Below are 16,633 nucleotides of genomic sequence, written 5' to 3'. Positions count from 1 at the left end.
TAAAAAGGAAGGAAATACTGGTTTGCGGTCACAGAAGCTGTCTTTCAGAGAGTACCCAATTTATTTACACCTGTGAGCGGCAAGAGCACCTTTACCACTAAATAATTTGTGGGTTACCATAACTCACAGGTGCCTCTGCGGAAAGAACGAGCCCCTTGTTGTCTTGTGCTCTGCTGTGCTCCAAAAGAAAGCCACAAGAAAGTGCGAGCATTTCTTAAGAATATCTAACAGAGGGCCCATTATTTAACATGTAGCACCACTCGCCTGGAGCCGCAGAGTGGATTGATGAATGCTAATTTAAACCACACATTTCCATTTGTCAAGCCGCCGGGCTCCCTACCCTCTGCCATGCCACAACCGCACTACGCAGTGGTTACCATAGATAATCCAGCCATAAAGAGGGAGGCAAAAAAGACATCTATTTTGCCTGACATGGCCGAGATGTGTAATTTATTCTTATGCCCTAAAGTCACTTACATAGTTGAGCAGTCGGTGCTGTTTGGAAGTCAAGGTATTGTATCTGAATGGTACGCCATATAAGACAAACGGAGGCTTTCACAATATTTATATATATATATATATATTTTTTTTTTTTTAAATGTATATATTTATATGTACATATATATGTGTATATATACATACATATATATATATATAAATCCGGCTTTCACTATGGAAACCACACGGAGCCTATCCACGGGATCGTCGATGGCGCCGACTCTTGAAGGAATGTTTAATGGTACCAGTAGAGTGTGTACCAACAGCTTCATGTTTACCACCGGGGAATAGACTAACGGCCTTGCCTAGAGCAGGATATCATTTGTCAATAGAATAATACAGATATGTGCAATGTGATCAGCCAAACCAGGCTGTGGTTGTGGGAGTAGTCTCCTGAGTAGTTAAGGGGTGATAGGCTGAGAATTGGAGTCTAGCAGCACAATGCGCTCTTCAGAGCTGGGGCTGTGGGTTTTGGTCACTTCTCTGAAACAAAATGGTCGCCAGTGCTCATGAATAGAAGATAGGATCTGCTCCCTGTTTGTGACTATTGTTTATTCTTCTGGTCCCATCTCTGTATTGTCTCTCTCTCTCTTTCCTGTCCCTATCTGCTTTTCTTACTTGTTACTCGCTGATACTCTTGTAAATACCATGCTCTGTAAATTTGTAGTAAATAATTGTCCAACCCTAATAGCTTTTTTAATGTAATCTTGAGTGTTTTGCAACTTGTATATATGTAATTCTAACCACTAGTATCTGCAGTAGACGTATTTACTCATTACCGTTCTTATGTAATTTTAGAGTTTTTTCTGTTTGTTTCTTCTCCTTGAGAGAATCTTCAACTTGTATATATGCAACTCTAACCTCTAGTATCTGTAGTAGGCGTATGTACTGACTACTGTTCTTTTGCGATTTTAGAGTTGTTCTGTCTGTATCTTTTATGTAACTCATGTACTCCGCAGTCCTTATGTAATGTAACCGGTCCTTTTGTAAAGCGCTCTGACACCTTTGGGTAAAGTTCGCGCTATATAAAATCACATTAATAAATACAAATAAAATAAAAATAAATAAACAGGAAGTAAATTGATATGAATTTCTCCGTTTTGAAGACAGAAGAGTAAGAGTAAATAAGTGCTCAGAAGCAGACATGATTTGCAGCTTTGGCTTGCACAAATGTGAACACAGACCAGTTAGTAACTGCATTGGATTCTGGGCCTTTAGTGGTGCACTCTTTTCGAACTATGAGTCATCTGTGTCTGCTCCAGACCTTATCTGTGTCCATGATTTTTTCTCTGGGTGGTTTTTCGATGCACTCCATGCCTGTCCTTCCGTGAACATATTACATTCTCTTCTTGGACCCACTGTAAAATGGTGGCCAGTCGTTCTCCTCTGGTGAAGATTACTTGTCCCTGCACCGTGTGTGTTCCCTTCAGGCATGTGACTATTCCTGCCAAAGTGTTAAGCAGGGTTCTAGGGCCTTTCAAAACATCACAGTGATCAGCATTTTCCTTATTTCTGAATGTGGTCTTCCCAGATTCTTGAGCGTGCAAGCCACCAAATTCCTTTCTGCCATGCCACAGCATCTAGACTTGGAACTAACAGCAACACCCATCGCCTGTGTGTACTGCTCATCCAGGTTCGTAAAAGACACCTGTCTCCTTTAAATACAAGGATGCCATTTTGTTAAAGCTCTTATAGGAAGCGTCACTGGATTAATATGGTAAAATAAAACAAAATGGCACGTCAGCGTTGAATACCCTGTGTCAAATGAAGTGGCATATTCTGTGGCATTATCTTTTGCTGTTGACATTGTAACATATATCGAAATAAAAGTGCATAGATTTCTTAAGAGTGAAAGCTTTACCCATACAGAAGTCTAAATGTTGTCATAATAACCAATGGCTTTAGTTTGGCATGAAAGCAGGAGAAACCATTGTATTAATACCCGCTTCTTACTATACTCGTACAGAATAAAGCATGTACAGTGCTGCACATGACAGAAAACAAGCCAGCATGTTCTCTTTCTCTATTCTGCGCTTCTCGGTTATGTTTTATGTCTGCTGTTTGTGGTGCTCCCTGTGTTCACACTGCAAGGCGCCTGGAAGCACATCATTTCTAAAAGTTACAGCCCCGCAGAGCAGGATTGTACTTTGCATACGTATTACACAGGAGTCTTACTAGGAAGCATTTCACGATTCAAAACAATAGACCTTCAAGGGGAATGTCACATTCCGAGGATCTGTCTAAACTCTGAGTGCCCTTTCAGAATACATGCTCATTTAATACTGTCTGTGGTGTAAACATGCATGTGTGTGTAAAGTGAAGCAAAATATTTTGAGTCAAAGCATTGGCCCTCCCACTTCTCTTCCTGGTTCCATTACTTAAATAACATGGACCTTACACACGCCAGTCATGGAAATGGGGCGCTCCCAATTCAAAATAGCCCACAATAGCACACAAAACATGGGAGGTGAAGATGCTACGCCGTGTGTTTATTCCGGAGAGACACAGGGAAATCAACCAATGCACATTAACCAGAATCACCCACCTGCTCACATGTAATAAGCCACCCCTCCTCATGCTAGGCCCCTGATTATGCACGCCAGACCCATCTGCAGAGCAAGGATGTAGCAGCCTTCCATAATCCTGCCCAGAACTAAAGGCAACAAAGAATCACATGACAGGAACCCCTCAGACCTTACCAAATATATCAACACAGCCTGTCCGATGTCTAACGCCTGCAAACCATACCACCGCCTGGTCAAAATGAAAGATAGACAGAATTATAGGCAAGGTGAAAAGACCATGTTTCAAGTTCAGTACATCCAGTTGCATCCTATGATATGGAGCCAAACTTCCCAAGGATCCCATAACCCCCGCACTGTGCCCACTCCAGTGTACATGCACTCTCCCATCTTTGTATTCCTTAGAATAAACAGCCAACATGCATTGTGGTTATAGTGGTCATTGTTGACCGCAGTTTTATTATGAATACATGCATATACTTTGGTCATAACTTCTACGGCCCTGGTCATAAATCATCATTTGAGAACTGTCATACTTTGGGTCATTGCACCGACAGTTCATTGGTTAGTTCTTGTGCAGGCTTATCTCCTTCCTTGTCCCTGTTGGGTCATAAAATTGTTCGGTTGGTTTTCCACTCTCTTTGCGTGTGGGAGGTAGCTTCGTCCCGGAGTTAGACCCCAACTCGCTACCATGTTAGTCTCATTTGTACCCTGCTGTCCGGCGGGTCTGGGCTGTGAGTGCCGTCTCCGTTTCCTACCCCCTTTTTGTTAGGCCAACTCACCCTACCGGGAGGCATCCCAAAGTGACTTGCCCTACTCCTACACACTGCCCTGTTGGTGTGTCTCCATAACCAACCATTGTACCTTTACTTCTCCGACACGCCATCAGGGAGGCTAACGTCTTCCTGCGGCTCCCCCTCGCAACCTCTTTTTTTTTTTTTACTTGCAGCCTGACAGAGCCATTGCGCCTCACAGGTGGTCCCAGAAAATACGCATCCTGTCTTCCGATAGGTGGACCCCGTCCAGCGCATAGAGTTCTGGGGGGCCTGGGTGGATGCTTTCCAAGCATTGCAGAATTTGTTAACTGCAATGTTCCGCTTTCTCTTTGAGTTTTCAAATGCCTTGTGTGATTCGGCTCCCTGCCACACCATTCTGCTGATCAGCTCTGACCAAATGATAGTCGTACTCCCAAAGCACCTCACTGCCTCTGTGAGGTGCGTCTGGATGTCTTGGAGGAGTGCCTTCCTCCCCCTTTAGGCCAGGCCATTACCCCCAAGGTGGATTATCAAGATGTCCGGGTGTAACGCTGTGTCCGCTTGCAGGTTTGCACCGCTCCCCTGCTCCACGATGATAGGAGCTGCATGGGGTGAGCAGCGACTTATATCCCCCCCATTTTCCCGCCTTGACCTTTGGTGTCCCCCATTGGGAGGTTTGTACCTCACCAGACCCCCCCCATTGGTCAGGGGGCCTGGCGCCTCTCTGGTGCCCGTGGGGGATGCGGGGCTACTCCAATTCCGCTTCTGGGTGCTTTAGGGCACCTAGAACCGGATCCTTCCAGGTCTCGGCATTGGTTATGGCGCCTGCCCACGAGGCCCCCTTCAGGGGCAGCCTCTGCAAAATCTTCCACAAGTCTCAGCAAAGAGACAGCCATCACAAAGGCAACCATATTTATCTGGAGATCAATCTTTTTGGACTAACATTTACAGATCTAGGGATGTTGCATCCTGTTGCAAGGCCCCTCACCTAATCTGTCATGTAGAGATATTTACACATTTAGGACAAAACTCTTACCCAATACCTGAAAATTGAAACCAGCTAGTGAAAGATGACCCGTTAACATCTGCATAGTGTCCTGATCAGTGTTTTAGTAACTTGTGATCTGATTTGAGATAGAAATATTTCTTGTTAAAAAGGTAAAATATGCAACAGATATTGGATTATTTAGTGATTATAGCAAATCTTGAATAACTTAGAATAGCACAAGTTGCAATGAGATTGATAATATGCACAAAAGTGTTTCTGCTTGCCTCCTTCATTGGGGGGTTGGACGTCGCTTGGATATCCATCTTTATATTGACTACATGCTTGTGCACAAAACATTCACAGGGAAATTTACTTCATACCCAACTCTGAGCCAACTCTGCAAGACACAATTTAGGAGTAACAAGACCACCCTTATTCTCTCCCTTCCCTTTTCAGGACCAGTTCTTCAAGTAAATTGGGGAAGGATACAGGACGCTGTTGTTGGAATGAAGCATGTGTATGTGGATGACTTGGCTAGACCTGCCTGCTTTAGCTATGTCTGTGTCTCCATCCTGCAGCAGCAAGAGGCATGTCTACCGAAGGTACATCACACAATAGGGCATAGGCTAGGGCGGAATTATAGTGATATTTTGCAGACCAAAGGCATACTTTATGGAAGGAGAAGGAATGGGATAGCCAGGCACTGAAAGACTACATATACATTGAGGAAGATGTTTGAGGAGGTTAGAGCAGTAGAGATTTCCTTGTCAATGGGCAGTTTTGTGCTGGGAAGGGCAATACACGACAATTTAATGAGGGGGCACAGCTGACCCAAAACACAGGCCTTAGACTTATCTCTCTCAATTTATTCAGATTGCAACAATGAGTGTGTTTGAACCCTATTGTAGCCCTGCTTAAACTTTCTTTCAAAATTATAGACTTGATGAATGTTTTGGAGAATAAAAGAGGTCCTTTTTAGTTCTCGCCTGAGACAGCACAAGCTCTGTCACTTGCAAGACATTTTGTTTACTTATCGTTTCCTTAGAGCCTGCCCATTGCTTACCATTAACTGGCTTCATAGTCATTCTCATTGAACTTGCTTCACTTTGGTCAGCGCATGCCAGCTTCACTAACTCTTTGCATGTTTGTCCCTCCCCTGGAGCATGGCCCAAGTACTGCTTCCTTGTCCAGATTCCTTCCACTGCCCGAACATTTGCAGCTACTTTTTTCTTTTAGTTGCAGTACTCGAAAAGAGTGCGTGTGTTTGCAGGCCATCTACCTCTCAAAAGCTCTGCATTGTTGCTTGCCCCCTAGCACATTGTTGTTTGCACCTGCTCCCTCCTGCATTGTTGCTTGCCCCTTCTCCCCCTCCTGTCCCATTCCTGTGTTGCTGATTGCCCTGTTGTTGTTTGTCATGTAACCATGTTGTTGCTTGCCCCATTGCCCTATGTTGTTGATTTCCCCGTCCTCCCACGTTGTTGCATGCACCTGCTCCCTACAGTGTTGTTACTTGCCCCATACCTCGTGCTCCCCTCCTGCATTGTTGCTTTGCCTGTTTATGCCTTACCCTGTAACCATGTTTTTGCTTGTCCCATTCCCAGCAAGTAGCTTACCCTATCCATCCAGTGTTGTTGCTTGCCTTATACCTCCTGAGTTGTTGCTTGCCCCTCCCTCCCACCCCATACCCTGTTGTTGGTTTGTTCTGCTCGATTTTCCCGGCCTTCTTGTGTGGCACAATGATGGAATGTGACTTCAGTCTCTTATCATTCAAGTCTAAGGGTTAGAGTAGTGAATGGAGCCGATTTACTAGGCACTTCGACATGATTCTGTGCTCTTCCCCATAGATCAGGGCTCGCACACATAGCCTAGGGGATAGATTCGTTAGTATTAGGGATAACCTGTCCTGTAGTGAGGGTATTTCATGGAGCCGTGCTGAATTCAGGCCTGGTAGGCCTCAAACGGGAGAGACTCCATCTTTCTTTCTGCTCCGGCAGCTTGGGATGCTTCTAGGGCAAATGTAATGTTTTAGTTATGAGGTGTTATTCGCTTGGAGAGAACCGGTTCAGGCCGGCCCTTATCGAAGGATTGTATTTTTCTTCATGCCGAAGACACTACATCAGGCCGGCTGGCTGGGAACGTGTCCTTGGTACGGGGAGGTACAGGAATTTGGTGGGCGGCAGGTTACAGGCCGGAATTTTCCATGAGGAAACGCACCTCTATATTAGTGAAAGTCTGAGGCAGTTACATGTTCAGTCCGTAGGCGGCATCTAGCCGTTAGCAGAAAAGCTACTACTTATCCCAGGGAAGACAGACGCCATCTTGAAGGCGGAGAAGAACCGAGAGACAGATGCTCTCCTAGCAGAATAGCCAGAGAGGAGAGAGTAGCCGATAAGGAAGAGGTCCCAGTGACTCGGAGAAGGGTGATTCCAGGCGAGCCGAGGCACAGACGAGAAGGGAACCTAGATGACCACTGAGTGCAGGCTACATACTACTAAGGTGATGTCGACCCTTTCTTATTAGAGTGTACAACTTAATCTTTCACTTTTCTTTGCAGGTTATGTGTTATATCGTAATGTTATGTGATTGTGTATGTAATGAGTAATAAAGTACCCAGTTTGTAGTGAACCAACATGTGCTGCGTGCTCTTGTATGAGAGGGTAGCCTATTCTTCTAGTCAGCTGCGGCTACATGAACAGATGTTAACCCTGATCAGGTAAGTGGTAACTGAATAAGGGAAAGAGGAGCCCCTCGAACCTGAGAACAGGCTATGCTTGAACTGGCAATCCTTGTGTGATCTGATGAATAGTGAGACTGATTCCCTTTTTTTGTATGTTATGGTGATCATAGGATGAACTGTCGTATGAGACTGCCGTCTGGGTAGAGAGGTCTGGATTCGTGTGGGATCGCGAGGCCGCCACTTGTGATACTGTCGTATGGGCAGAGAGGTCTGGATTCGTAGGGGATCGCGAGGCCGCCGATTGTGCTGAGACTGCCGTCTGGGTAGAGAGGTCTGGATTCGTATGGAATCGCGAGGCCGCCACTTGTGCTGAGACTGCCGTCTGGGTAGAGAGGTCTGGATTCGTGTGGGATCGCGAGGCCGCCACTTGTGATACTGTCGTATGGGCAGAGAGGTCTGGATTCGTAGGGGATCGCGAGGCCGCCGATTGTGCTGAGACTGCCGTCTGGGTAGAGAGGTCTGGATTCGTATGGAATCGCGAGGCCGCCACTTGTGATACTGTCGTATGGGCAGAGAGGTCTGGATTCATAGGGGATCGCGAGGCCGCCGATTGTGCTGAGACTGCCGTCTGGGTAGAGAGGTCTGGATTCGTATGGAATCGCGAGACCGCCACTTGTGATACTGTCGTATGGGCAGAGAGGTCTGGATTCGTATGGGATCGCGAGGCCGCCGATTGTGCTGAGACTGCCGTCTGGGTAGAGAGGTCTGGATTCGTGTGGAATCGCGAGGCCGCCACTTGTGATACTGTCGTATGGGCAGAGAGGTCTGGATCCGTATGGGATCGCGAGGCCGCCGATTATAAGAGGTCTTGGTATGTATAGTAGGAATTCCCTGTCCTTAGGTGGTAGATATATGTGGTTGCACTATTGTAAATAGGTTCTAGGGAGGGGGTAACGTTCTGGCTGGGTTAGTGAGGCTCTGATGAGCGGGTTCTATCTGATCCGAAAACCCAAGCAGAACATTTGGCGTCATGAACCGTTTACGAAACCTGTGTGCGTTGTGGTTGTATCGTGTTTGCTTTCGGCGCGTGCGTGGTTTCGTTTGAATATTATTTGTATATAATTGTGTGTAGTTTTCTTTTCTCTTTCTTCTTTTTCTTTCTTTTCCGAGATGTTTTCTAGAAAATCGAAATCTACTTTTAAGTTGCCCGTTGATATTCCCGGCTGGGATTCAACGCCTTATGAAGCCTTAGCCCGTGAGTGGGCTGATTCTACTGGTTTGAGTGAGAATTGGAATTCTTTTTTGGAGCTGGCGGAGCCGGCTAATGTGATTACTTGTTTACAGAAGGCGCCGGTATCTAAGGGTGATGAGCTTCCCGTTTTGGGGCGCAGAGGTTGGATTGTTCTGTCTGCATACAGAATTCTGCATGAAAGGTTGTTGAAGTTACAGAACTTGCATAAGGATTTGGAAGCGAACTTTGTTGAGATTCAGAATGCTCATACTTTGTTGCGATGTCAAAATAAGTTGCTTGCTGATAAACTTGAGACGTACCAAACTATTGCCGAGAGGGCGGCTGTGCGAATTGCTCGTTATAAATACAAGAATCGGCGTGGTCGGGTTTCGACGCGAAAGGTGCGTCTGGTCGTGGCGAAAGCCGGACTGGATTGGAATCCTGATGAATGGGATGGTAATATCTGGAACTCGAGTGATTCTCCTTCCTCGGGTGAGGAGTCTGCCAAGCGCGAGTCCTCTCGCTCCGGCCGTGCTTGTAAATCTGCTTCTTGCGCCTCTGATGGTGCACCCCGTGATTGCGCTCGTCCTTCGAGCGGGGTCGATGCTTCTTACACTGATTGTTCCTCTACGTGTACTGGTCGAGCTCCTTGTGATGCTCGTCCCGCGGTCTCGGTGCATCCAGTTTTTCGGCGGAAGTTGCAGCAGGCTCCCGGTGCTCCGAATGGTATTGCTTTAGACTCTTTGGAGGATTTTACTCAACAAGAAATTAGTGATATTTTGCAGCGATTTCGGCAGCGAGCTGGTGAGACCTTACTCACATGGATGGTGCGCCTTTATGAACTGGGCGCTGCTGGCATTATGTTGGATACTGGCGATTGTTTGAAGTTTTGTTCCTTGAGTTCAGATTCTACTGTACAGGATCATTTTCGTAACTTTAATGTTGGTGGTCAAATTTCTTTGCTTCAATTGGCGACTGAGGGTTGTAATCAAAAATATCCTACTGAGTCTGACTGGCCTGTGAATGACAAACCGTGGTATACTTTGCGCGATGCTGCGCAACGTCTCAAAGAGGAGGTGATGAAAACGGCAATTTTTCTAAATACTGCTGACAGGTTACTTGATGGTTTCTTGACATCTTCTGTGCGGAATCGTATTATTCGTTCTTCCCCTGTTGCTTACAAGCAGGTCATGATGACTTTATTGATTAATCAGACTGGTAACATGTTATCTGTGGTGCTGGAATCGGTACGCCAACTCGGTGAGTTGGGTGAGTGGTTTAAACCTGAACGGCAGTCCCGGCCTGACACTCGTACTCCTGGTGACAATAAACTTACTAGACGTGATATGTTTTTTGGTCTTATGGCCGATGGTGTGCGGAAGGAGGACATTGATGGTGAGACTACTTCTCGTTTGTGGGAAATGTTTCGCAAACGTGGCTTGGATCGAAAGGAGGGTGCCCGGCGTGTTCAGACAACTGAGTGTGATCGTGGTTTTTCTGACGGTAGCGGTGATGACGACCGCCGTGGGCGCTCTGATCGTCGTGATGATCGACGTTATGTACGTGATTTGTCCCCCCGTCGTGAGAGAGACAGGGAGAGAGAGGGGGAAAGAGAGAGGGGGAGAGATGATTATGTTAACAGCAGACGTAGAGATGAAAGGGATCAATCCCCTGAGTTGAGAAGGAGAGAGGATCGACACATATTGGCCGATCGAAACCCGCAGTACAATGCAGAGAACAGTAATCCATTTCGTAATGGAGATGGATATGAACAGGAGGTATCGATACCTGGGAAACGTGAGAGTCTTTATCCTGATTTATCCTGGTACACAGAACGCAGTAAAAAGGACTAGGAAATAGGTCAAGCTCCAGTACACAGATGGGCTCACAGAGATAATAGACCCTATGTAGATATTGATATTTATTGGAGACATTGTAATATCCAAAGGGCCCGAGCATTGGTAGATACAGGAGCGGAGGCCACTCTTATTCATGGAAAATCAAAGAAGTTTAAAGGTCAGCCTTTTACAATTACCGGATTAGGTGGAAAGGAAACTCCCGCAGTTCAAACTTTACTTGAAATGAGAATAGGTAGAATTCCTAGAAAAGAATACTCTGTATTAGTGGTGCCACTCTTAGAATTCATAATTGGAATTGATATTTTGAAAGGAATGACTTTGCACTTAGATGATGGATGTTACCAATTTGGAACTAAACATTATATATCGTCCAGGCCTGTACGGGTTGGTCGTTTAAGAATGCCCCCCATAAAAGTTCCCCAGGCGACAAAAGTGGTTCGTCAGAAGCAGTATCGTATTCCAGGTGGTCATGAGGAGATTAGTACCACTATTCAGGAGTTGGTGGATGCAGGAGTTATAACCCCAGTTACTTCTGCTTGGAATAATCCTGTTTGGCCTGTACGTAAGAGTGATAATTCTTGGCGCATGACTGTTGATTATCGAGAATTGAATAGACACACACCCTCTTTGACTGTTGCAGTACCGGATGTTATTACCCTAATTGAAAGAATCCAAAAACATCCAGGTACATGGTATGCGTCCATTGATATTGCTAATGCTTTCTTTTCGATTCCGATTGCCCCTGAGTGTCAGGAACAATTCAGTTTTACGTGGAACGGGCGTCAGATGATGTTTAGAAGTCTTCCCCAGGGCTATGTGCATAGTCCTACGATATGTCACCGGCTGGTGGCAGAGCATTTGACTGAGGTACCGGTTCATCCGCAAATTCAGATATGTCACTATATTGATGATATTTTGATCCAAGGCGAAACACAAGAGGAAGTTCAGACTCAATTGGATAGAGTCATTGAGTGCTTGCGTGAGAAAGGTTGGGAAATCAACCCGGATAAATTACAAGGTCCGTCCCAGGCTGTGAAATTTTTGGGTATTAATTGGCATGAGGGGCACCGAGAAGTGATCCCTCAGGTTAAACAGAAAATTCTTGATTTTGCAGTTCCAAGGAATAGGAAAGAAGCCCAAAGCTTCATTGGTTTGTTTGGTTTTTGGCGCCAGCATATTCCTCATTTGAGTCAAATATTGGCCCCTTTGTACCAGGTCACTCGTAAAAAGAATGCATTTGAATGGGGTAAACCACAGCAAGATGCGTTTAGTCTGGCAAAAGAAGCAATTCAGCATGCTCTGGATTTATGGCCTGTATGTGATGGTGATGTGGATTTGAATGTGTCTGTACAAGGCCTTTATGCGAATTGGAGTTTGTGGCAGAAACAAGGCAAGAGTAGAGTACCGTTAGGTTTCTGGACAAAAAAGTTACCTGATGCTGGTGAGCGTTATACACCTTTTGAGAAACAGTTACTTGCATGTTATTGGGCTCTGGTGGATACCGAGCAATTGACTTTGGGACATGATATAGTTTTGCGACCTGAAATTCCTATCATGCAGTGGGTTATGAGTTCGCCGAAAACTCACCGAATTGGACACGCTCAAGAGGCGAGTGTGATTAAATGGAAATGGTATATACAAGACAGGGCACGTGTGGGACAAAAAGGAGTTGCATCTTAGCATGAGCAGGTGGCACGGGCGCCATCAACTGAGACTGAGAGTGAATGTTCCGTACCTTTAGTACAGGAGTCTCCTGTTAAGTGGGGTAGACCTTTTGATGATTTGTCCGCAGAGGACAGAAACCATGTCTGGTTTACGGATGGTTCAGCAAGGTTCATAGGGACGAAACGGCATTGGAAGGCGGTGTCCTATAATCCGATCACACAAAAATTGCTGAGTACAACTGGTGAGGGTAAGAGCAGTCAATTTGCTGAACTCTATGCTGTTTATCAAGTTCTGAAACAAGAGTTACCTGGCACATGTCATATTTTCACCGATTCTTGGTCTACTGCCAATGGACTGGCAGTTTGGTTACCGACTTGGCATTCCCATAGTTGGAAAATCCATTCAAAAGAACTGTGGGGAAAAGAATTATGGCAGGAGATTTGGGAAATGCTCCCACAGAGTACTGTTACAATCTTCCATGTGGATGCTCATACCCCGATAGACTCTCTTGACAAATTCTTTCATAACATTGCAGATGAGAAATCTAAAATTGCTGAGGCAGTGGTGGACAGGCAAGATTCTGATATTGCGGGATTGGCGAAATGGGCCCACCAGAAAGCAGGACACTTTGGAGAGAAAGCCACTAGCAGGTGGGCTGCTGATCGAGGAATTTATATTCCCCTAGATTTAATTAAAAATGTTATTCTACATTGTCCCATTTGTCAGCATATCAGGCAGCGCAAAGTGCCCCAAATTGTTAAAGGTCATTTACATCGCGGGAAATTACCCGCTCAAATTTGGCAAATTGATTACATTGGTCCACTTCCTATGAGTAGGAATTGTCAATATGTTTGCACTATTGTTGATACATACAGTGGCCTGTTGGTGGCCCTTCCCTGTAAGCAAGCTACCCAATTGAATACTATTAAAACATTGGAATTGATTATGATGTATTATGGTGTGCCATTCCAAATTCAATCTGATAATGCATCCCATTTTCGTGGAAGATTGGTACAGGAATTCTGTGTGGAAAACAATATTGAATGGGTGTTTCATATACCATATTATCCACAGGCCTCGGGTCTTGTGGAGAGGTTGAATGGCCTGCTAAAAGACCAATTACGTAAATTAACAGATGACAAGTATAAGAATTGGCGAGACTTTTTGCCTCAAGCGTTATTGATTTTGAATAACCGTCCTTTTCTAAATGCTGAATCCCCACTTATGCGTTTGTTTCCTCCGAATGTTGATGCTAAGCCCAATGAAATCAGAGAGACTGTGATGTACTGGGAGATTACTCCCGGAGCTTTGGCTCCATGTAGAGCGACCCCAGGGTCGGCAGGTTTAGACTTGCATGCCATGAATGACACCGTTATAAAAAGTAAGGATCGAGTCATCATTGAAACTGGTGTTGGTGTTCATATACCAACTGGAAATTTCAGATTAATCGCCCCTAGATCGGGGCTGGCTGTAAAAGGCATTCAGGTGCTTGGAGGAATCATTGATAGTGATTATCAGGGAGAGATTAAGGTGCTCCTGCTGAATAGCAGTGAGGTTGACTTACTGATACATCAAACTGACCGAGTGGCTCAATTGCTAATAATGCCTGTTTTCAGTGGTGAGATCACAAAAGGCACTGCCCCAACGTTGCTAACTGTACGAGGCCAGAAAGGTTTTGGCTCCACAGATAATCCTGGGGCCAGAGTTTGGGTGCAGTCGCCTAAGAATCCCCCTGAACAAGCAGAAGTCATTGCAACCGGTCAAGACAACACCATTTTAGTTATGAGACCAGGGAAAGATAGCTGGGAAGCAGTCCCGGCTGACAAATGTTACTTACGAGAATGAATAATGCCTGTATTCGATTCTCTTTCAGATCATTCTTTGGACTGTTGCTGCAGGATGTGTCGGCGTTGGACTCCTTTTGGGCTGGTACGACGAGAGAGGAGGGATCCCATCAACCCGGGCTGAGTTGAGAACCCGAGTGTCGCATTCCTTCGCTGCGTGGGATTCGTCGTCGAACTTTTGGATTACATTAGCTAAACAAGTGACTAAAGCCCCTCATTTCTGCTTGACACCGATGAGATCGGTGACGGACATTCTAGCGACTTGTTTAGTTGCTGTCCCTGCTTCATTGGAGACTTTGACTCATATTTGTTATATATCAAATGCTCGCCCCAATGTTCTTCTGGGCGATTTCGCTGCCCATGAGTATTGCCCCTTGTGTACTGTACTGTCAGACCCGATACCGCCCATCCAGTCCCAAATAGTTACCTATAATATCACACAGGGTGATTTATGTTTTTTCCTTACTTGTGATCCTAGTGTGATTTCTGAATGTATGCGTTTAAGATTGAAAGGTGCCACTTCATTCACCGCTCATGAACGAACTTTGTGCCTTCAAAGGACACCGAAAACATGTACTTCTGTTCAGAATAACATGACTTGCAAGAGTATGGTAGTTACCCCCAGTCACTATCGCACGATGTTACTGCCTGCCGGATGGCTTTTCTCATGTGGTAATACTTCCTGGCCATATATTCCCGCAAATATTTCTGGAGGCCCTTGTGCCATTACTAGACTGAGCTTATTAATGTTTTCATCACATCCGAATGCCAACTCTCGTGTGATTCGAGATACAGTGAGGTTACAGGAGGATTGTGACTCATCTTTGCATTTATATTCCAAGTCTGAATACCTTAGCCTGGCTATTTCAATTGTTGGTGTTCCTGCTTTGGCAGTTTATAATGCCAAATCTATTGGGAAAATGGCCTGCTGGATGGTAAAATCCATCAATCATACTTCTACAGTCCTGTCTGACATGCTATTAGACGCCCAGGGTGAACGTAGGGCTATCTTGCAAAATCGAGCGGCCATTGATTATCTTTTGCTTAAACATGGACACGATTGTTCTGATTTTGAGGGTCTTTGTTGTTTTAACTTGTCGGATCATACAAAATCCATTCAAGCTCACATTGATAAACTACACGACTTGACAGAAGAAGTTAGAAAACACATTGACCAGGGCTGGTTTGACTGGCTCTTTAATTGGTTACCTGATTTGCATATGTTACGTCAGATATTAGGAGGTATTCTGATTACTATCGGCATTTTGATTTCTATCTGTTGCTTTATTCAGTGTATTCCTTCACTACTTCAATTCTGTACACCTGGTACTAGACATAGATCAGTTAGTCTTGTTTCATATTATTCTTCCACAGATATTAGTTCTGTTTAATGAATGTATAATAGGGTGAAATGTTCTGCTCGATTTTCCCGGCCTTCTTGTGTGGCACAATGATGGAATGTGACTTCAGTCTCTTATCATTCAAGTCTAAGGGTTAGAGTAGTGAATGGAGCCTATTTACTAGGCACTTCGACATGATTCTGTGCTCTTCCCCATAGATCAGGGCTCGCACACATAGCCTAGGGGATAGATTCGTTAGTATTAGGGATAACCTGTCCTGTAGTGAGGGTATTTCATGGAGCCGTGCTGAATTCAGGCCTGGTAGGCCTCAAACGGGAGAGACTCCATCTTTCTTTCTGCTCCGGCAGCTTGGGATGCTTCTAGGTCAAATGTAATGTTTTAGTTATGAGGTGTTATTCGCTTGGAGAGAACCGGTTCAGGCCGGCCCTTATCGAAGGATTGTATTTTTCTTCATGCCGAAGACACTACATCAGGCCGGCCGGCTGGGAACGTGTCCTTGGTACGGGGAGGTACAAGAATTTGGTGGGCGGCAGGTTACAGGCCGGAATTTTCCATGAGGAAACGCACCTCTATATTAGTGAAAGTCTGAGGCAGTTACATGTTCAGTCCGTAGGCGGCATCTAGCCGTTAGCAGAAAAGCTACTACTTATTCCAGGGAAGACAGACGCCATCTTGAAGGCGGAGAAGAACTGAGAGACAGATGCTCTCCTAGCAGAATAGCCAGAGAGGAGAGAGTAGCCGATAAGGAAGAGGTCCCAGTGACTCGGAGAAGGGTGATTCCAGGCGAGCCGAGGCACAGACGAGAAGGGAACCTAGATGACCACTGAGTGCAGGCTACATACTACTAAGGTGATGTCGACCCTTTCTTATTAGAGTGTACAACTTAATCTTTCACTTTTCTTTGCAGGTTATGTGTTATATCGTAATGTTATGTGATTGTGTATGTAATGAGTAATAAAGTACCCAGTTTGTAGTGAACCAACATGTGCTGCGTGTTCTTGTATGAGAGGGTAGCCTATTCTTCTAGTCAGCTGCGGCTACATGAACAGATGTTAACCCTGATCAGGTAAGTGGTAACTGAATAAGGGAAAGAGGAGCCCCTCGAACCTGAGAACAGGCTATGCTTGAACTGGCAATCCTTGTGTGATCTGATGAATAGTGAGACTGATTCCCTTTTTTTGTATGTTATGGTGATCATAGGATGAACTGTCGTATGAGACTGCCGTCTGGGTA

This window comes from Triturus cristatus, chromosome 1_2 (assembly GCF_964204655.1).
Source record: "Triturus cristatus chromosome 1_2, aTriCri1.1, whole genome shotgun sequence".
Lineage (NCBI taxonomy): Eukaryota > Metazoa > Chordata > Amphibia > Caudata > Salamandridae > Triturus > Triturus cristatus.
The sequence above is the reverse complement of the archived record's forward strand: the minus strand, read 5'-3'. Positions refer to the sequence as shown.